This window comes from Balaenoptera physalus (genome assembly GCF_965194825.1).
Source record: "Balaenoptera physalus genome assembly, chromosome: 5".
Classification (NCBI taxonomy): domain Eukaryota; kingdom Metazoa; phylum Chordata; class Mammalia; order Artiodactyla; family Balaenopteridae; genus Balaenoptera; species Balaenoptera physalus.
The window spans coordinates 128,558,838-128,581,736 of NC_138884.1; the positions used below are offsets into that span (position 1 = coordinate 128,558,838).

The 22,899-nt window shown below is 38.1% G+C and overlaps 1 protein-coding gene across 2 annotated transcripts in view; it reads left to right on the forward strand.

Annotated features, from left to right (window-relative positions):
• The window catches only part of SYNPO2 (synaptopodin 2), a 175,430-nt gene that overhangs the window by 16,778 nt on the left and 135,753 nt on the right, over nucleotides 1-22,899 (forward strand). The window lies entirely within an intron of this gene.

The window sequence follows — 22,899 nt, forward strand, 5'->3', positions numbered from 1 at the left end:
ACGTCTCTCTTTCTTAATTGATTTTCATGGAAAGATAAAAACATGCTGGATTTTTCGATTCAGAGCTGAGATGAACAAGTATGGAGAATTACTTTCCAGGAGTGTGTTTCCACAGTCCAGGCCTTATCTCTTAGAAACTCCTTCTCAAGGTTTTTAAGGCCCTTTGCCTCCTATTACTGTCTCTGGTCTGAGCAGCTTGCTTCTTCCGGGGAGGCTGTTCTCATTTTCTCCTGAACTTGACATGTTAATTCTTCTCCCAGGTCTCTATGACTTTGCCCATGATCTTTTCTGCAATGGAATGTTTATATTTATTTCTCCCAGGCACATAGTAGGTATGCAATAAAGACTATTATTTTTTAATTGATTGATTAATAATGATTCTTTTTAATTTAGTAAGGGATTAAATTGCATTCAGTTGAAAGCAAGTACACATTGTTTGAGGAAGTTCATAAATTTTATCAGAAGCTTTAAGGATAAATGTTTTGAATGATAAGGATAAATGTGTGGTTCAGAATCTGTATCAAAGGCAAGTAGGAGCCAGAACATGATTCTGCCACAGGATTAAAGAAGAGGGTAAAGGGCAGGGAGAAGGGGACTGGGATGGCAGGGTAGCACAGCATGAAACAAGGGCATTCTTCCTTTAGAAGTACTCACACTGTGGTCAAACTACGGCTCTTACTCAGGCCCCAGGATCCTGGAGCTAGGGTAGCAAAGAATGACTTCAGACCACAGTATGCCTTCCTATTTTGTACTTAACAAACAAATATTATTGTTTTGATAGAGCTAAAGGCTATGATAAAGAAGCTTGTTTCTCACTGGTATTTCTAGTTTAAAAATTTGCATTTTCCACACTTATATTGTCACCTTACTCTTTGAAAGCAGGAGCCTAGCTCTTGGCATCTTCTAAAACAGTGCTCTTCAAGGTGAATGACATACACATATATGTAACTAGGTACTTAAGTCAGCCATATACTTATTGAAAGGTTGTTGAATAAATGAGTGAATGAGTAAATGTATATCTTTTATTCTTTAGCGTGAGAATGGCAACTACTGAAAAGCCTGATGATGCTGAAGCTTTATCTGATGCTTTTTTAATGAGCAATTTGTTTAAAGGGTAATTAGAAGAGTGATATATATGCTTTATATGTGTGTGTGTTCCTATTTTTATTTGATATTATGTAGTAACCAGATGCCAATTCAAGAGGTTCAGTGAAAAGACCATTGATTAGACTGGAAATTAGGAGGCCTGAATTTTAGGCATTGGTCTAACTTGACTTTACTCTGTGACCTTAACTAAAATTGTCTGACTCAATTTCTCTATTTATAAAAGGAAAGATTTAGAATATGTAATTTTAAGGTTCCTTTTAGCTAGGGTCTATTTTAAATCAAGAAGATAAAAGATGAGGGACTTCCCTGGTGGCACAGTGGTTAAGAATCCGCCTGCCAATGCAGGCGACACAGGTTCGATCCCTGGTCCAGGAAGATCCCACATGCTGCGGAGCAGCTAAGTCCATACGCCACAACTACTGAGACTGCGCTCTAGAGCCCGCGCTCTAGAGCCCGCGAGCCACAACTACTGAAGCCCGCACGCCTAGAGCCTGTGCTCTGCAACAAGAGAAGCCACTGCAATGAGAAGCCTGCGCACTGCAACGAAGAGTAGCCCCCGCTCTCTGCAACTAGAGAAAGCCTGTGCACAGCAACGAAGACCCAATGCAGCCAAAAATAAATAAATTAATTAATTTTTTAAAAAAAGGTAAAAGATGAAAGAAAACACCCATGAATGGTCGTATTTTCTCTGTTAACTTGAAAAATAAAGCAGTATTTTCTGGAAGGGCATTTCTTTATATAGCATTTTTATGGGACTTTAATTCTCATTTCTCCAAACCATAATTTGCAGAACATATATGTTATAAATAAATAAATAAATCAGTAAAACAAAAACTCTCAAAATGGTATCAATTTAATGTGCTTTTTTTGCTAGATTTTACTTTTTTAATGTTTAAAATTGTACTGCAGTGAATTACTACTGAATTCAGCATTTTCTGATTTTTTTTTTTTTGGTAAATGCTTTATTCTTTCCTTATTATTTTTCTAAATAAAGAGGTAGTTCCCTAGCATACACAAATGTAATCAACGTGTTTTTAAAATATCATTAAGAATTCATGGATTTAAATACAATTGATGTTTTTATAAATCTAACTTATTTACTCAAACTCTGGATCCGACATGATTTACAGCCTTTAAGTTTTGTTTTCCTTACCCTACTATAAACCACAGAGAGGCAGTGGATAGAGATTATCTCATAGATTAAAACCACTCATTCTGACCTACCTGTTCACTTATACAACAAATTTTAATTTGACGGAGAAGAGGGAATGTGTTTGATATTCTTCATCTATTCTTTAAACGCCTCTCATTTGTGTAAAATGTGTCAAAGAGAAAAAGGAGATAGTCCTTGGTAAACTTGCATTGGATTAGTTTAGTTCCACATCTTGAAGTGTAGTATTTTGAATCAAATCATGGTCCTCCCTCACAAATGGATTAAAGTCTATGTTTAAAAAAATAGCTAGAACTGAAAATGGCTTTTATTTTTGGATTATAAAAAATGATACATTGTCATTGTAAAAAAATTCAAATATTACAGAAAAGGATAAAAGTAAAATAAAAATCATACCATCCAGAAATAACACGTTATTAACATTTTGGTGAATGACTCCTCAGTCCCCTCTCTGCACACACAGCAACTTACAGTCATACTTACATTCAACTCCATGTAAAAAGAATGGAACTAAATGTGCTTTCTTATTAAACACACAACATGAGCATCTTTCTGTGTCAATGAATCCTGACTTACATCATCTCTTTAGTGACTGCATAGAATTACATCGTATGGATTGACCATAATTTATATAATCCATTCCCTATTAAACATATAAGTTATTTATAATTTTTCACCATTGCAAATAGTGTTCATATGAATACTTTTGCATATATAAAATATATTTGTGCACTTATCTGATCATTCCTATAGAACTAATCCCTAAAAGTAGTCTGAGAGTATGCTATATTTTTTTGGTGAAAATGAAGAGTATCTGAATTAATTTCAGGCCAACTGTTATATGCAAAGAGATATTTTCTTATCATGTACATGTCACTCATTATTATGCTAGTCAGTATAATTCTCTTTGGCTGATAAAATAAGTAAATGTCAAGATCACATAATCTAGGTAACATACTTTCATTCTGAAACATTTAAAAATATTGATAGTGATTTGTAACTTTTAAAAATGTCTTGAAAGAAAAATTTTTGAGAGAAAAAAATTCTCCCATGTTCCAGTTCTATTAAATTTCCAGACTGTTTCAGGATAAAAATTTTGTATAAAGATGATCAGTGTCTTAAAAGTAAGGGACAAGAAGGTATTAATGCCTAGGGAATCAGGGTTTGCAGCTTTCCATGGAATTATCAATATGATATAGTCAGATAAATCAGATTTTTAAAAACGTATCTTAAAGAAATAATTAAACTCTGATATCTCTCTTTTGAAAGACATGTGAAAATAGGTTGTATACATGATAAAGCCACATACAAAAGTATTGTTATAAATATCATTGTAGTATTGTTTTCTTAGAGTCACAGGGTCAGTTTCAAGAGGAGCCTTCCTTTTAGGAAACACATCATTGAAATTTAGGTCTTAGAATTCTTTTCTTTTTTTTTTTGGTTTATAATTTATTAAAAGTATTGCAAAACCTGTATTTAGTTTTTATTATAGTTTATATAATTTTGTTTTAATATAATTAAAAGTCCCTAACTTGTCTGATACATAATATAAAAGATCACACCTACAGAATATGAAGCATGGAGGAATGACCACCTCTGGTTTACTGTTCAGTTCGCTGGTGCTGCAGAGGGGCTCTTAGACAGACCCAGCAGCCCGGCCTGGAGCAGGGCCCCAGGAGGAATGACTCCGTGCTGAGAAGTCAACGCATGGCTCATACGTACTCTCAGACATCCTATACGCATCAACAAAAAGTACTGGTGATTGTAAATTTGCCCTTAGAGAAGCAGAATATGAAAGATAAAGCTCCTTGTGTTGAAATATCCAAAGGATGGAAACTTACACACCTGGAGACCATCTACTCCATGTACGTGACCCTTAGTTTAATTTTGTGGAGGCAATGGGGCTGGTCCTGAGTGAGCCCAAGCGAAAAACATGTCCATGGGGGGTCATGACATAGGTGACATGTTTGGGTGTGTGGGAGAGGGAAGAGCCTGTGGGAAATGGAGATGCCTTTTCCCCAACCTTGCTGGGAGGTGGGGTGGGGGGGGAACAACCTTTCACTCCAGTAGAGGGAGAGTATGTTGCAGCAGTAGGAACTGTTTTCTGCGAAGCGAAGGGTATTAGCTGTGACAGCGTCCTAGTGACAATGTGTGACACAGTGCTGTGGAAAGGTGTGCTCTGGCCCTTCCTTCTCATACATAGGAGGGGATGGCAAGGACTGGAGACATTGCAGTTTAACCCCTTGAAGATTTTACAGGTCTCCAGCTTTGTACACAGGAACCTCAACACTCCTAGCAGAGAGGCAGCTTTGTCTTGGAGACTTCTGGAAAGAGTGGTTGATGGGGCAGACATGGGTGGATTATGGACCACACCCATCCTCGGGAAGGCTGCCACATAAGTGTGTGAGTGAACTTGTCCCTGAGTATGCAGCAGGAGCTAGCAAACTTCTAATTATTAGTGTCCCTGGGGGCATTGTGATTATACTTATATCTATGTGATTGCCAGAGAGCACAGCCTGGGTGCTTATCTCTGACTCTTTCTAGAAGTTGATATCCATATACCAAAAGCTATCTGTAAACTACAAATGAGATGACTCAGCAGTTGCACAATGGCATTTCCTGGGCACTCACAGTGTGCTCCTGGTCTCTCCCGTTTGTGGAAGACAGATGACCTGAACATGATTCCCCAACCCCCATTTTTTGGTTTTCCATTTCCAGAGCCTGTGTTCTGCAGTGACCCCCAAATCATTCATCTAGCTGAAATGCTGAACGTTCTCAGGTTCCTTCTGTGTTGCTGCTTTTCATCTTAGAGTCTGTCTTTGCAGCAACCCATGTTGCTGTTTTTCACTGTTGTTTTAGCTCTAAAGGTTGCTGCAGGTGCAGAGAGAAACCCTGACTCTGTAGCCCCTCCCAAATGCTTCCTTTGAACCAGTTCCTCATTATGACAGGATGGCCTTATGGCAAAGGATGCAGTAGAGAATGCAGACGCCATCACTCAACTTGGCTTTTCCTTTTCTGTGCTGAGACTTTGTTCTTCCTTCTGTCCCTTAATTTGCTTTTGACCTTGCAGAACATGCCTCTGCTCATATCTAAAAGAGGAGTGTTGCACTGGGGATTTCCGTTTTCACAACACTCAAAATCACTTCATCTTCATGAGCACAAATGCTTAGATATTCCTTGTTTAATTTTGTGAATGTGTTTATGGGAAGTAATGGTGTTTCTAAGGACTGCCAGTTTCTGCTAATTGATAGGATAGACAGGGGAAACTGCTGCACTGACCTCCAAAAAGAGAGAGAAGAATGCTTTTAGGGACTAGGGCTTTAGAAGATTTTGACTAACTCTAAGCATTTCATAGAAAAGCAATATTGTTTAAAAGCTTAGCTTGTGGGTGGATGTGTGTGGGAGGAGGTAGGGGAACCCAGTCCAATAGGTCATTTTAAGCTAGGTTAGAGGAACACAGCACCAGAATACATCTTTTGTTCTTATCTTACCCAGCCATTTTTTTCCTAACAATCCTTCAAAGTTTAGTTCAGTCCAGTTGTTTTCATGAATCTCTCCCCAAACAAAATATGAGTACTTTAGTCTCTAAAACTGTCAATGCCATGTATTGTCAATGCCCAAGCATTTGGTGCTTAATCATATACTGCTAATTTATTTGATTTTTCATAAGTGTGTGTTTTTGACAGAGAAAATGCTAAGTTCCTTAAAGGCAGGGAGTATATTTTGCATTTCTTTTATCTGATGGTTTCTTGCACATAAGAGACCCTCAATAAATATCCAGGAGATCTATTCTGGATTTTCCTATGCATTGTCTGTCCTTTAGTCCCTTTACTACTGAGTAGCACCTTTACTGTAATATGGATGAAGGAAAGATAAAGTATTTTGATTTTAGAAAAATCTAAAGGATACAAGGATGGAATTTTGAGGCAAATTTATTTTTGAATTATATGGATTTCAGTTCATTTTTTGCTATCCTTGGTTCTATTATCATGGATAATTGGGAACTGCCTGTGTTATACTTGCATGAAATTTCTTGGTTATTTATTATTATGAATCAGTTACATAGTCCTTCTCTGCTTCTCTCTTATAAACTTCAGATGTATGTCTGAGATTAATTCAGTCTTTGTTTTCCCACCTTCACCACTTGTTATTCTGTTGAATCTAGTCACCTTTCAAGTGGCTGGAGTGGAAATATCAATATGTTCTCTGGTGCCTGATCCTTTGTTCTTTCTTTTATTGTTTTATTTTCTTTGTGCATTCATGAAAGTGTCTTGGCGTGTTCCTATGATAACATTAAAAACTCTACACTCTTTACCTATAGTTTCCATGAAATTTCTGTCAGAATCAAAGGAAAACTCTTTGCCTGAGAAGTCATAATGAGGTCTTGCCTTGTCACCATCATGGAAGGGGTTAAGAATTAACTAACATTTAGAAGCTCTTTAGGTCATTAATTCTAGGGGTTGAGATGAGGCATGTACTAAAAATCACTGTGTTTACAGGTCCCATTTCCATCCAGAGACCTTTTTTCTCTCTTTATAATAGATCTATATACAATGAGAACACAGACTTAATTTATAAAGAGAAATTTCCCTTGGGGCAGACATGAATTAACAGGTTAAATCAACTGACAGGCTTAAGTCTAGCTGCAAAATAGGATTGATTGCAGAATGGCAACAACTGAAAAGTATGGAAACTATTAATGGGATCATAAAACCTTAGAGTTGAAAGAGACATCTCATTTGATACAACTGGCCCCTAGATGGAGGACTTCTTTTTACAACACCACAACATTACAATAGGTAAGCAACCAGCCTTTTGAAAAATAGTTTTTTTCTTGGGACTCAATAAAATCTAAAGAATTCATTGTTAGTCACCATTACTCAAAGAGAAAGTTTCTTTATATTTAGGTGAAATCTTCCGACTTGTAACTTCTACTCATTGACCTAAACTCTGCCTTCAGTGAAATATAGAACAAGTTTACTCCTTCTTCCTATGACAGCTGTTCAAATAAAGACTTCTAGAAATGGCAATCATTCTTTCCCTGTAACTTATCCTTCTAATGGAACACATCTACCTTGGAGCCCTAGCTGTACCAGTAAATGCAAAGTTCTGCATTTAATTTAAAAAATCAGTTTTATAAGGTGATGGGTAATAACAGCTAGATAGTAGTTCAGAAAAATAAGACTTTAGGGTTTTAATTGGCCAAGTTCACTATTAATATACACTGAGATTCGGCAGTTATAAAATAATCTCAGACAGCATTAATAAGGAAAATGTCCAGCTAAACACACAGTTATTATGTTTATAGCTTCGACTTCACTGTAAGAATTTTTTTCATATAATTTTCCAAATTGAGTCCATAACCATTAGGGGAGTTATTTCAGGGTAAAATCAACTACACTTCCCAGATTTATGGATTCCATCTAATTTTTAGCATTGGCTTCTGATGCTCATTTTAATTCAGCAGGCGTATTCACCACTTGCTTTGTAAAAAGTACCATTCCAAGGTGTTTTTTCCCAATACCACCAAGCATTTCTCTAATCTCAGCAGACACTGAGTGTCCTACAAATTTAACTCAATTTTGATGCTATCTACTTGAGATAGCATCAGATCCCACAGGTTAAGGGCTCAGTCCCATAAGACTGCCCTTTCTTCAGACACCAACTGCAAATCCAAATTGTTACCTGTGCTTCTGACTTACTGGTTATAAATTGGGGACTCCCAAGACCCTCTCCTTGGTTCTATTAACTTGCTAGAGTAGCTCACAGAACTCACAGCAACATTTAATTACACTTACCAGTTTATTATTAAAGATATTGTAAAGGATACAGATGAACAGCCAGATGAAGAGGTACATAGGGCAAGGTCAAGAAGAGTCCTGAGTGCAGAAAATTCTGTCCCTGTGGAACTAGGGTACACCACCTTTCTGGCAAGTGATGTGTCCACCAACCTGGAAGTTCACCAAATCTTGTTGTTCAAGAGTTTTTATAGAGCTTAATCTGCAGCACCCCCTTCCCTTCCCAGAGGTCAATGGGTGGGGCTGAGACTTCCAGCCCCTACTCACTTGGTCTTTCTGGTGACCAGCCCATCCTGAGGCTATCTAGGGGTACCACTCTCAATCACCTCATTAGATAAACTCAGGTGTGCTCAAAAAGCCTCTTTGTGAATAACAAAAGACACTCCTATCACTCAGGAAATTCCAAGGATTTAGGAGTTTTGTGTCAGGTACTAGGGACAAAGACCAAATATATTTTTTATTATACCACAAATATGCTAGATTCTGGGGTGAATGAGACATTGTCTTTGCTCTTAAGAAAGTTAAACTTCCATGGACGAGGCAGATTTATAACTATTAAGAAGGTGACAAGGTTTTAAAGAGATGAATATATAATGGATTATGAAACAAAAATCATGAATAAATTAATTCTGCATAGTAGCATCAAGAAGCAAATACAGAACAATCACCATTCAAACTGGACCCTGAACTGGACAAATTCATTCCAGGCCTAGGGAACACATTCAACACGGACACAAAAGCATGCAAGAGCATGGCATGATCAATGAACGGCAAGCAGATGTAGAGACTAGTATCTTCTGAGAAATTGTTCAGTTCTGGTGCTATAATGATCTCTTTTATGAGTACTGGATAAATCTCAGTGAATTATGTGTAAAACAGAATTCAGTCAGATACTATTCAAAATTACCCTCTTTGATGTTTGGGTCTTTTTTTTTTTATTGTTTTGTTCTTTATGCATGCATAAAAGCTCATTGGTGTGTTCCTATGATGACATTCGAAACTGTACACTTGTTTTCTACAGTTTGCATGAAGTCTTTGTGTCAGACTCAAAGGAAAACTCTTTGTGAGAAAGGCTATAATGAAGATCTTGCCACCTCACCGTCATGGAAAGAGTTAAAAGATACCAAATTTTAGACTCTCTTGAGTTTATTAACTGAGAAATTGAGAAAAACCAGGGATTAAAAGCCACTGTCTTCTTCCTTTCAAATGCGTCATCTTATTTGTTAGAAACTCTTTCTCTCAAATTCTCATTAAACATTTTCCAACAGGGGACTGGCACAATCTGGTGCATGCTTAGAAAGATGACTGATAGTAATATGGACATGGATTGAAGTGTGGAGCTTGGAGGATGGAGAACAATTAGGAGGTGGTTTTAATACTCCCAATGACAAATAATGAGACTCTAGATTAGGCTAAGGGCACTGGGGCTGAAAAAGAAAGAAATACAAACAAATTAGAAAGATATAGATGTGGACGGCAAGAACAGGGGAAGAATGGACTGTAGTTTGGAGGTTTTATCTTGGAAGACAAAAGGATGGATATAGCATTTATTGAAAGATTTCACAGGAGGATGAGGAGCAATTATGGGGAAAAGAAAATTAATTTAATTCTAAATAAATTGAATTTGGACATCCAGAAGGAGCTATGTAATGAAGAGTTAAGAGCATGGGTCTGGGCTCAGGAGAGTTACCAGTACTAGAGATTATCTGGGGAAATAGCTGAAATACATGAAGCAAGAAGCAAAGAGACCAGAGGACAGAATCTTGGGGAAGACCAATTTCTAAAGTATGGACAGAGAAAGAGGAGCCAATGAAAGAAGTTAAAAGAGGTCACAAGAGAGATAGAAAGAGCATAAGCATTTCTGATAAGTTAAGAAAGGAGAGTATTTTAAGGAACGGGTTATCAGTGACAAATATTTCATGGTTCAAGGAAAAGGATGATAAGACCATACATTGACACGCAGGAGGATTTGGGTGATCGTTTCTTAATAGGATGGTAGGGCTGAAAGCCACATAGAAGTGGCTGGGAAGTGAATGGGAATTAGAGGAGGGCAAGTGGAGATACAAGTATAGACAATTATATTTAAAGTTTGGCAGTGAAAGAAAGATAGCAAATAGGATGTGACTGGTGAGAAAACAGAAAGACTGAAGATGGCATCTACTTGAGGGAAAAGATAGTTCGGGAAAGTGTTTTTTAGGATATTGGAAGGAGAAAGAGAGAGAAAGACAAAGTATCAATAGTTACTTTTATAGCAAAATTAGAGTTGTTAGGGAAGGATTAAATCCATTGGACTTAGTGCTAAATATGTTGATATTTTATAAGTTTTACTTTGATATTTGGAAGTATTCTTTACATAATGAAAAATACTAGATGTAAAAATGTCCTTCAAGAGGACAGAAAAACAAACAAATAAGGTCATTATTTGTTCTAAAAAATAATGCCCTCCAAAGTGTTTGAGCCAGAGACTGTGACTTTTTATTTACTTAAATTTTTTTTTTTTTACTTTGGACAACAGGAGCACAGAATTGGAATAATTATAATCCTTAGTTCATAGCACATTTCTTAAGCTATTTTTAATAATATCATAAGCACATGTGACCTCAACTTCCTAACCAAAAAACTAAAAAAATAACCTACATCTAACATTATGGACCCCCATCTCCCACCATATCATCCTGCCTCTCCTGACTCGATGTAAGCATCATTCTGAATTCTGTATTCATCATTACTTGCCTTTCTTTTTATATAGTTTTATTGAATATGTATGCATTCTTAAGAAGTAGATATTTTAATTTTAGTTGTTTTTAACTTTATAAAAAGGGCATCCTGCTGTATTTAGTCTTTGGAGACTTTGTTTTTCTCACTTAAGATATTATCACTAGGATACATCCATATGGCTGCAACTTGTTCATTTGTTTTGTTGGATGTATAGTATTCCACCGTGTGAACGTCTCACAGTTTACTTATCATTTTCTTGTCAAGGGGCATGTGGGCTGCTCCAGGTTTTTGCTGTTTTGAGCAATGCTACTGGAACATGTCTCCTGCTGCAAGAGGGCAAGGGTTTCTTTTAGCTATAAACCCAGGAGTGGAATTGCTGGGTCATAGATTTGTAAATGATCAGGTTTAGGAGAAAAAACTCTTTTTCAAATTGATGCATGATCTTACAATTCCACCAGCAATGCCTAAGGTACCCTGTGCCTCTACATCTTCTCCAACACTTGATCTGACTTTTAAATTTTTGCCATTCTTCTGAGTATAAAATGTTATCTCTTTGTGGTCTTGATTTGTATTTCTCTGACCACCAGGTAATTTGAATATCTCTTCATTTGTTTATTGGCTGTATGTGTTTTTTCTTCTGTGAATTGCCTATTCGTATCTTTAGAATACTTTTAGGTTATTTGTGTTCTTCATATTGATTAGTACAAGTACTTTACCTATTCTTCATATTAAACCTTGTCAGTTGATTAAAAGTAACTTGGTTAAAAACAAGTCCCTTCCCCCTCAGATTCATAGAATTCAACCATTGCAATTCTCTGACTGAATAATGGCATTAGGGTGTTGTGACAATATCCGGGAATCAAATTTTTAATTTTTGAATTCTTCAGCTATAGCTTTATTGTTTGGATAAGAGAAGTAGGAAAGAATTTAGTCAAAAACAAAACCTGGTTTTATACTATGCAGATATATGTACATACATGTATATGTGTATTTCTTATTATATATGACTTCCAGGTAGCAACACTAAAAATATTTCAATCTGTAAAAATGGATTTGTGTTACTGGATAAACATCAATCCCTTGTGCTTTACTTTAAAAGAAGAATTTGATTATGCCAGGAGTCATTTTTCTAGTTCGGTCCAAGACACTGACAAAAAGACTAGTGGCAGGCATATTTTGGTATAATGTAAGGAGAATAAAACAGTTGCAAAATATTTGGAAAAATAGCTAAATATCAAGCCTCCAAATACTAAAATTTTATATTCTTTCACTTTTCAAATTCAGAGAATGAGCAGAGTTAGAGAGAAGTAAAAACTGAAGTGATAGTTTTCCCATCAAATTGTAGAGTTAGGCAGAGAGGGGTTAATTGAACAGTGCCTGCTGCGTGGCCCTACTTTTTACAATCTTTCCCATTCAGCTTTCTATACAAATTCTTTGCAATACAAATTTCATGTTTTATAAGTTTCCTAGAAACTCCAAGTTCTCTTCTTTTTTTACTTTTAAAAACAAATTTCTTTAACAGAGTAGCCAAAATATAATTCCAAACTGCGACCAGATGTTGTAATGTTTCCAGAGAAAGAAATGTCCTTTTATTTTTACCATTTCACATGTGCCCAGGTGCACATGTTTATGTAATGTGTTTATGTATAATAGATTTTGACATAGGAGGAACATTAAATAAACCTACAGATGTATTTTCCGCATGGCTCATCCAATAGACCTGTATTTTATAGTATTCTCTTTTTTGGTTGTTGAGAATATGTTCCAATAGAAACGGACAGAGGTTTATCTCTAGAAACAGGTTTGATTTCCTTAAAAGGCAGTTGTTTCTTTTTTCCTTCGCTTCTCTGGAGAATTGGCTACAAACTGGGAATAGTTATCCTATGACTCATTTACAGAGCTGCACTACAGCATATAGAGTTCAGATAAAATTATAATGAAACAGACTCTAATTAGACTGTGTGAAACAAGAGAGTAATTTTTAAAAGGAAATTTTATGGATTGCATTTTCCTAAATCTACTTTGTAGATAAAATAAGCTCTTCGTGTTTTTTTGGCCACACCGCACACTTGCGGGATCTTAGTTCCCGACCACAGATTGAACCTGGGCCCTCAGCAGTGAAAGCATGGAGTCCTAACCACTGGGCCGCCAGGGAATTCCTCCTTATTTTTAAAAAAGACTTAATCCAAACATCGGGATAAGATTTTCATTTGCCTTTTTAACTCAATATATCTAGTTTTTGTATTTGACAAAAGACATGACGTGTATCGTTATGTTAGGTGATTATTGGGTAAATTAGAAATTATTGAATTCTTGTTCAAGTGTGTCAAAGGTAATGCAGTGACTATTTTAGATTCCCAAGTCCGTCGAATTGCATATAAAAAATATAATTGAATTCACATTCAACTGTATAATGGAATGTGAATGTGTGGGGCAGGCTGAGGGTGGAAAGCCACAGACGAAACATATAGCTGGAGAGTTAGGCAGGAGCCACATCACGGGGGGACTTGTGGCCTCTAAGAAGTTAGAATTTTCAAAAGGCCATGGGAATCCACTAAAAACATTTTACACGTTTAAGGAATAATATCATCAAACCCTGGAGTTAGGACTGGTTGGGTGAGGGACCTAAAGGCTGGGAGAGGACAGAGGATGAGGAGTAGAAAAGAGGAGATGAAGACCATTGATCAAAATAATTAGATTCTGTACGGTTAGGTGGTTAAAGGGATGCAAGAGGTGGTGTAGGAGAAAGAAGAATCTGAGCTGACCTGGGTAACTGAGCAAAGTTTAGTGTCATTCTTGGAGAGAGCGACTATAGGAGAAGGAACGGGTGTACAAGAAAGAAAACAAGTTTACTTTTGTGCGTTTGAAGTGGGAGGTCCCTGGAGGCCATCCACAGTGTCTTGTTGGCAATTGTTCACAAGGCTCCAGAGCTCAGGAGAAAGGCAAGGCTTTGGAATGCATCTGTGTGCAGCTGGTGGTTGAAGTCACTGGAGCGGGTGAGATCACGAAGAACAACTTTTATTTAAGTGATCCAGCTTCACACATATTAGAGTAGATATAACAGTTCTTGGCACCTACAGTGGGCACACCACCAGGTACTTGTTCTGTCATGGACCATGCATGGGCTCTTAGAATAAAATAACCCACCATGGAACAGAGGAAAGGCAATCATTTCCTATGCTTTCTCTCTCTACACTGTAAGGTAATTTAACCATCAAGAAAACTCTTTGTAGTTTTGGTGTGATCTAATAAGAAATATATATTTCATACTCCAACTTTATTAAAACTGCATATTGGAACAATTTTGCTGAGGATGAAATAAATCTTAAATCAAGTTAGTATTTTCAAAATACACATATGAAACCATTCCTTTTTTTTTTTTTTTTTTTTTTGGCTGTGTTGGGTCTTCGCTTCTGCGCGAGGGCTTTCTCCAGCTGCGGCGAGTGGGGGCCACTCCTCATCGCAGTGCGCGGGCCTCTCACCGTCACGGCGTCTCTTGTTGCGGAGCACAGGCTCCAGACGCGCAGGTTCAGTAGCTGTGGCTCACAGGCCCAGTTGCTCCACGGCATGTGGGATCCCCCCAGACCAGGGCTCGAACCCGTGTCCCCTGCATTGGCAGGCAGACCCCCAACCACTGCACCACCAGGGAAGCCCCCCATTTCTTTTTTTGGACACCAATCCAATCATGGAATAACCAGGCAGTAGGTGGGCACACCGGCAAAATCAAGAATAATCTCCTCTGGCCAAGGAAGATTGTTAATAAAATCCATCTAAGTTCTTTACCTAGCCTTTAAATGTGGGTATGCTGTAGGGTTTCATGGTCAGCCCACTGCCTCTTGCTCTGCACACTATCCCTCGGAGATTATTTCGTTCTCAGAGGTTCTACTGCCCCTATTATGATAATGCTGTTCATGTCTCTGTCTCTAGCCCAGATCTTACCTTCAGATCTATCCTCTACATAATTGCCAGCTGTTGTGATGTTGGCGAAACATATATTGGCCCATGCTACTTTCCTAATTAAAATCCTTCACTGTTTCCTCATTGCTTTCAGACTAAAGCAAATGTTCTTTAATTTTGGAAAAATGGATCCTTTATTGATGATGCTCTCTTTAGCCTTATCTTCTTTTTAAACTATTTGAGCTTTAAACTTCAGTAACACCAATTGCTTATAGTTACTCTTCACATATATGCATATATGCATGTATACATACATTTATATTTATATATATATATATATATATATTTTTTTTTTTTGTCATCTGTCTTAACTCTTGCTTCTCCCTCAATATGTAATTCTCTTCCTCCTTCACCTGGCAAACTTCTGTCACCTCCTCAGAAGGTGAGGTGTCTTGGCCCTGAATGAATTACCTCTATATTTTTATAATACTCTGCATATCATTGTCACTTAACACATTGTTTCATAATTACCTGTTTATATGGCTGTTTCCTTCACTACCCTGGGAACATCCTGAGGGTAGGGACTGTATCCTATTCTTCTTTGCATCCTTAGTGTCTAGCATATGCTCATAGAATGGTTAAATAAATGAGGAAGGAGTGAAGGTCAAAGGAAAACTCACATGGAAAACATGTTTTGCACTTCAGTTTAATTTTTTAGCCACTTAGTAATTCCAGTTAACCACATGCAAAATTTGTTCCTGTTAAATTCTTTTTGTTACCAGTCCTAGTCAGATACTATCTGAAGTGGACATACCTCCGCATGATGTACAGGGCTGTTTCCTTCCCTCAAGAACTCCTTCAGTTTTAGAGAAAAAAATAGATTGGTTTTCTGCTCCAAGATCCACAGGTGGATGATCTGTTCTGCAAGGAAAAATATGCTATATTGGTGGTACTCCTTACTTTATCCTTCTAAAGAATTCCCTGAGGAAACTCCAACTGTCTACTTTCTAGCCTGACAGGATGGTCAAATAGGTTTTGCTCTTAACTCTTTTCTACCTGCATATTCATAGGACCTATACATTTTCTACCTACATATTCATTTGGGACCTACATGTTCATACAAAGAGATACATACCATATTTGTTTATAAAACCAAAGAGGGTTAACAGCCTTTTCCAGTACATTAACTTCTGGCATTTTGTGATTTCTGTTAGTTGTGAATATAAGGCCGCTTTTGTAATAGGATAGAGAGACATAGTGTTGTCTTACATTTTAAACTCCAAGGAAAAGTGTCCTGTAAGAATCACTTTATACTTAGGGATTTCAGACAGCTAACAGGCTCAGGCTGTCAAGAAGAAATAAGATCTTTTTACTGGAAGTATCATCTATATAGTATAATTTCACCATATTTGGACTAGCTGGCCCTATCTATGCATATATTTTTAATTATACATATGTGCTAAAATACAAAGTAAACCTTGTAAATAAAACAATACATGTCATGGATATATAATAAAGGAACTGCAGTATCCAGGTTCCTTGCATATATCTGGGGGGAAAAAGTCTCAGCCATACACACAGCATGGTGGCAACTTGGGAAAATTGGCGTTTTAGCTAAATTTCACACGTAGTATATAATCTAAGAGCCCAAATATTGAACTTTAAGGTTGCTTCCTAGCTCTAAATACAAACAAGAAGGTTGATTGACCTGTGTCATCCCTCCTAGAATACAGATGCTGGCTGTTGAGTGTAGCTGAGGACATGCCTGCAGACTGCAGACCCACTGGAGAGGATACTGGCTCTTAACATCAGTGCAACCTGTGTGTTCTGTAATGCAGCTCCCTTCCTTAGCTTCCTGAGCCTCTCCTTATAAAAAGTTCCTTGCATGAGGAAAGGACAGATAGCTCAATAGGCTACACTACACACACACACACACACACACAACAAACCACAAAACAAAAACCACTGGAGTTCACGTGGCAACAAGTTTTTCAAGAAAGTTTTAAGGGGATTATTATTCTAAGTTTCAATTAATGCTGATCTCAGCTGGAATAATTTGCACTTCTACGTAATTTGTGTTTCAGTACACATGTAGTTGACAGGAGCTGACTAAATACATCAGATTTTATACATCTGTCAGTAAATCACAGCTTTTAAATGTGAAAGGCAGTACCTGGCGGCTTTGTGTGGGTGTGTAGCATTCCCCAGTGGATATATATCAAAAGCAATCTCTTCCGTCACGGGTATACCCTTACTCCAGGACTGTACAGGTCTGCAGGAAATCTTCGCCCATTTTTAATTTTCAGAGCATGGGGATCTAGAATTAGCAGAAGAGAGTCTTGTGGCATGATTGCAAATGATAGAAATTCTTAAGTTGGCATTGCCTTTTAGGTGTTATCTTTTGGGGTGGAACAAAGCCATGAGCATTCTGAGTTAATTCATTAGTAGTAATACCATGGATCTTAAGAGGGTAGAAATATTTCCCCAAACATGCACCTAATGCACTGGCAACATAGAAGCCAAAGGGGATTCAGAGCAAAAAATGCCAGAATTTTGCTCAATGTTGGATAGGTTGTGCCTGCTGGCATTTCCTCTCCTGCCCCTGTGCATTCACGCCCACCGTCTTAGCCACTTGACAGGGTCATCTGAGCTGGTCCCAAGATGTATGACACACCATTTCTGTGTGAAGGGCTGAAGAATCTCCAAAAAGATATAGAGAAATTTTCTTTCAGATTATGTCTTCTCTGGCCAGGTGAATAAAGCTCAGTTCTTAGAAAGTGACAGTCTGTCCTGCTGGCATCTCCACGGTTTTAAAGGGCGGTTTTCCTTTAGGCCACCCTCCAGGCAGTCAAGCAGCTTCTCTCCAGTCTTGTTTCTGTCAGTCTCTCAGTTGCAAAAGCCCCAATATTGTGCATTGAAGTTGAGTAGCCAACATATTACTGGGATTTTGAAAACTATTCTGCAAATTGCTGTCCTAGGCACATAAAACCTAATACACAGTCTTTGTAGCTGTCGTAATCCAATAACCGAATTTTTCTTAGAGTAAGAGTGATTCTCCTTTTCCTTCCATGGCATATGCTCCCAGCTGCACTGGTAATTTCATCACATGGTGAGATGTACCACTTTGCTAGAATTTCTGTTTACAGTCTAATTAATTTTGTGGAGGGCACCAAAGTTTCAAGAATGTGGTCATTTCAATGCCATGGTAACTAAACAAATGTGTGGTTAGGGAAGCATCAGGATGGAAAATATTGTTGACATAGCAAGAGAACCCAAGGAAATACAGTTTCATTACCTGGACTTACTAGCATGTGACGCATCAGATATGATTTGCCACCTAGACTCACCAGCCAGTAATATGTCAACCTCAAATCACACGGCTATTGGCCTTAAAAGCCCAGCCTACTTGGAAATAATGCACTGATTTTTTTCCATCCCCAAAGCTCACTCCATTTATTGCAATTTTTTGCTAGTCATAGTTCATTGTCATCACCTAAATTTCAGGAGCTCCACCTTTAATACAGACCCCTGGTGTCAGGGCTTATGATATATGTCATTCTTTCTTATCCTTTAAGGCTGTTCTGTGAGGACAAAAGCCTAAATATCTTGAGCTCCATAACTTTCCCAGAGCAACATTTATTACCTTCAGGCTCATTAAAGTCTAACCCTAATAGAGTTCCTGAATGCAGCTGTATTTAATTACTATTAACATCACTGGGTCAGTTTAATTCTGTCTCCAGTATATTCAGAGGAAAAGGAGGTGGGAACTGTATTAAGGGTAAGTAAGCGTTCTCCATGAACTTAGGGGTGTGATATGTGGTTATAACTCTCTGCCTGCTGAGTTTGGGTTACAGTTATAGATATGGAGTTGGTACCCTGAAATCTCAGTGTGACAGTTTCCCAACTTTGATGCCTCAGAACCCCAAGACATTTTATTTATTTATTTAATTTATTTTTTAAGACATTCTAAAAAGGTCTAAAAACTTCTGAGATTTTGTTTATTGAGGTATAGTTGATATATAATATCATATAAGTTTCAGGGGTTCAAAATAGTTTCACAATTTTTAAAGGTTATATTCCATTTGTAGTTATTATAAAATATTGGCTATACTTCCTGTGTTGTGCTATATATCCTTGTAGCTTATTTATTTTATACATAGTAGCTTGTATCTCTTAATCCCTTACCCCTGTCTTGCTAGGTACCAGGAAAACAAAGATGAGTCGGACACAGACCCTGCCTCCAGAATGTGCAGTGTCATAGGGGAGAGGGTAGGAGCTTTTCTCGAGGAGAAATGCAGTTGGAGCGGATGGAACAATATTTGAACGGGCAAGGAGGCATGGCATGGCATATGTCTGAGGAACTACAAGCACCTCCGTGAACGGAGAACAGAGCTGGGGATTATAGGAGGTAACTGGAGAGGTGGGCAGGGCCAGATTAGGAAGACCCTGTAAGCCCCGATACAGATCTTAGGTTTTGTCCTGTCAGTGTGTGACAGGGAGCAAGAGTGAAAATTCTTCACATAATTCTTGAGCCCTCCAGGAGAGGAAAAAAACCTTCTGCTTTTTTATACATATCTGGAGCTGCTAGGAAGCTGTTGCAACTGTGGAATATGGTGAGGACGTGAATTGTGGCAGCTGCAGTGGGTTGAGGAGAATAGGATGTGGTTAAGAAATGTTTGTGTCATGCAGTGGAAAGGTCTGGATGACCCATTGGAGATAGGGGGAAAGAATAATAAGGGTGACTAAAGGGCTCCTTCTTCTGCCTTGATTAAATGGCGTTGACACCTACTCAAAAGGGAACACAGCACCCCCTGGAGATGTGCAGTGCAAACCTGTACAAAATCACACAGTGCACAGTAACCCTGAGAGCCAGGCTGCAGTTTGATCTTCGAACTTTCTAGCAGTCAAAGCATAGAGAAAAATACAGTCAGTTACAAGAGTCACATTATTCAAAGGTGTAATGCAACAAAGACTGTAAGATGCTGTAAGTTATAAAATGTAATAAAGGAGATTATTACTATTATAGTCAAATGTGCCTTTCACTAGAGGAGCCAGGGTGCTGTCCTCCAGCTCTCCTAAGTCTGCCAAAGCCCAGCAGTGTGGGGGCGGTCCGCTTCCCCAGGGCTTCTGTCCATAATGAGTGAGCATGCACTCCCCTCCCCACCTCAGCAAGTGGACGCAGAAGCAGCAGGGACTCACCCTCTGTTAGCTCCTGCCTAGACCATCCCTGTCCGTAGATTGACACCTCTTTCTTAGAGGCATACTTAGGGAGACACCATCTATTTCATTCTCTTCCTGGAGTCTTCTTCTTCTTTCCCCTTCGGCAAAACCCAAAACCTCCTCTTACTCCTGTCTCACTAGTTTGTCCAACATGCACAGCCTAGCCTGGAGCCTAGCAGGTGCGGAGCAGAGGAGATGAGATTCCTGCCACAGATATTTTCTGTGTTCAAAAAAAATCAAAATTTGGCATTCACGTATTTACTCTTATTTTTCTAACTCATAGTGGCTCTTGGATTCTCTTTAATTTTAGAGACAAGACATAAAATGTTGCAATCAGAAGAGACCCTAAAATTACCCTGGCCAATCCTGTCCTCTTACAGATGCGGAAATTGAGGCACAGAAAAGTAAAATGAATTGTTCAAAGCTATGCAACTGGGTAGTGTCTGAGCAGAAGCTAGATTCAAGTGCCCTGACTCTCAGATAAGTATTTCTCCATTACCATGCTGCTTCCCAGAGCTTTCTTGAAATTGCACGAGAGAGACAGAGGTAGAGGGAGCGAGAGAGATAGAAGGAGAGAGAGGGCAAGAGAAAGAGTGTCGTTTATGTTTGAAAACATTAGCCCTCTGTGCTGGAAAAGTAGAATTGTCAAAAAAAATAACTTTTACATTTTATACATTCTAGTAGTATAGCTGCAAGATAGTGCTATATTATGTCTCTATGAATGTAGAGACTTGTATCTGCTTTATGATACATACTGGGGGCCATGCTGACCCAGGGTTGCTTTCAATGATATTATTCTAGAACTTGTGTTTTCCTAAAAACGACCGAGGAGTTACAATCATGACAGAACTTTGGAAAATGATGGATGTTTAATGTTCCATAGATGACAGAGAGTTTGCAAAGGCTGTTGCTGCTATTGGCTATCTAGTAGTTGCCTTAGTTTTACATATATACTCTATGGATATCATTTAAATGTTTGGAAAATTTAGCTGTGTCATCCATCTTGAAAAAAAGCATCCTACTTACTTGTGATGTGCTGATATTCTATAGCAATTGGTCAGGAAATTTTACTGATCTAGAAATATCCAACTACTTCTCCCCCATTTTTAACTTTATAATGCTCTGTGTTAAATATGTACATGGGTTGATTACAGAAGAGAAGAAAGTATTCTCTTATTAAAATAGCATTTGTGTTTGGACCTCATCCTGGGAGGAGGAGGGTGTGTGCTGGGTGCTTAGGCCCTGTAGAGGCCAGGCTGCCAGGCTCCTATGACGGGAGGTTTGCTAGGCAACCAGAACGAGCTTTCAAACCAGCCTGGATATTCCTGCCTGGCCTGCCGCCATCCTCCAAGAAGGCAAGTATAGGCGCAGTAAATTAGAATTGAACCATAATTGTTGATGTGTTACCCTTTAAGAAGTGTTGATATTTTATGGCAAGAGGTTTGTTCAGAACTAATCAGTCCATGTAGGGGTTTATTTGCTAATTGGTCAGGATCAAAACTTATAAAAAGCATTTGGAAAACAGTTCTCTGTGATTATACTGCAGGAAAAAACCCTTATGGATGAAGTCAGAAGGGTTGATCTTTGAGAAAGCTTGTCAACCTGCATATAAATTTGTGTGGGAAGAAATACAATTAAAATATGTCCTTCTATAGTAAACTAAAAAAAGCTTCTCCCAACAAGAAAAAACCAGATGGCATAGGCCTTATTAGGTCATAACTGATACTTTGAGACTTGAAAATCCAGACTAGGTCCAACGGCAACCAAATGTGTGCAGTGACATTTCTTTAGAAAGATTAGACATTACTCAGAAAGTTTAAGGTCATCCCCACATAGATACAAAAGGATGTTTTTTTCTTTAATCTTTCTTTTATTTGTTCTTTTGTTTTATAAATGTCGGGTGAAGAGGATTAGCCTAATCACCCTGGGGTACTGTGAGGCAGTTTGCTTATGTTGTATTTTTGTATTTATATACTTATACATAAATACCTACATAGTAAAATGTAAAGCAACTTCGAAAACCCCGGGTAATGAACTATTTCTTGTTCATGAGCTAAACATTCCACAACAATGTGCTCTTGTCCTACACTGTACTTGCCTGATTATATAGCACTTCTAATGTTGTAATAAAAAAACTTGTTTAATTAACAGTTTTCCATAGAAGATTGTAAGCTCTGAGGAAGGAATCATGTCTATCTTATTCACTGCTTCTTTGCCAGCACTTAAGAAAGATCCTGATCCCTGGCCATATAGAGAAAAAAAGTGAAAGGCAGAGATAAAGAGAAAGGAAAGAAGGAAGGGAGGAAGAATAGAAAGAATGAAAGAGGGGGAAAGAGGGAAGGATGGATGGGAAGAGAAAGGAGAGAGGAAGGGAAAGAAGAGAAAAAGAGAGAGCAGAAAAATAAAGTTGGACATATATACAATGGAATATTACTCAGCCATAAAAAGAAACGAAATTGAGTTATTTGTAGTGAGATGGATGGACCTAGAGTCTGTCATACAGAGTGAAGTAAGTCAGAAAAAGAAAAACAAATACCGTATGCTAACACATATATATGGAATCTATAAAAAAGGAAAATCGTTCTGAAGAACCTAGGGGCAGGACAGGAATAAAGACGCAGATGTAGAGAATGGACTTGAGGACACGGGGAGGGGGAAGGGGAAGATGGGACGAAGTGAGAGAGTGGCATGGACATATATACACTACCAAATGTAAAATAGATAGCTAGTGGGAAGCAGCCACATAGCACAGGGAGATCAGCTCAGTGCTTTGTGACCCCCTAGAGGGGTGGGATAGGGAGGGTGGGAGGGAGACACAAGAGGGAGGGCATATAGGGGTATATGTATATGTATAGCTGACTCACTTTGTATACAGCAGAAACTAACGCATCATTGTAAAGCAATTATACTCCAAAAAAGACGTTTAAAAAATAAATTAATAAAGCCAGTTGATTAAGTTCTGGGGATATAATGTACAGCATGGTGACT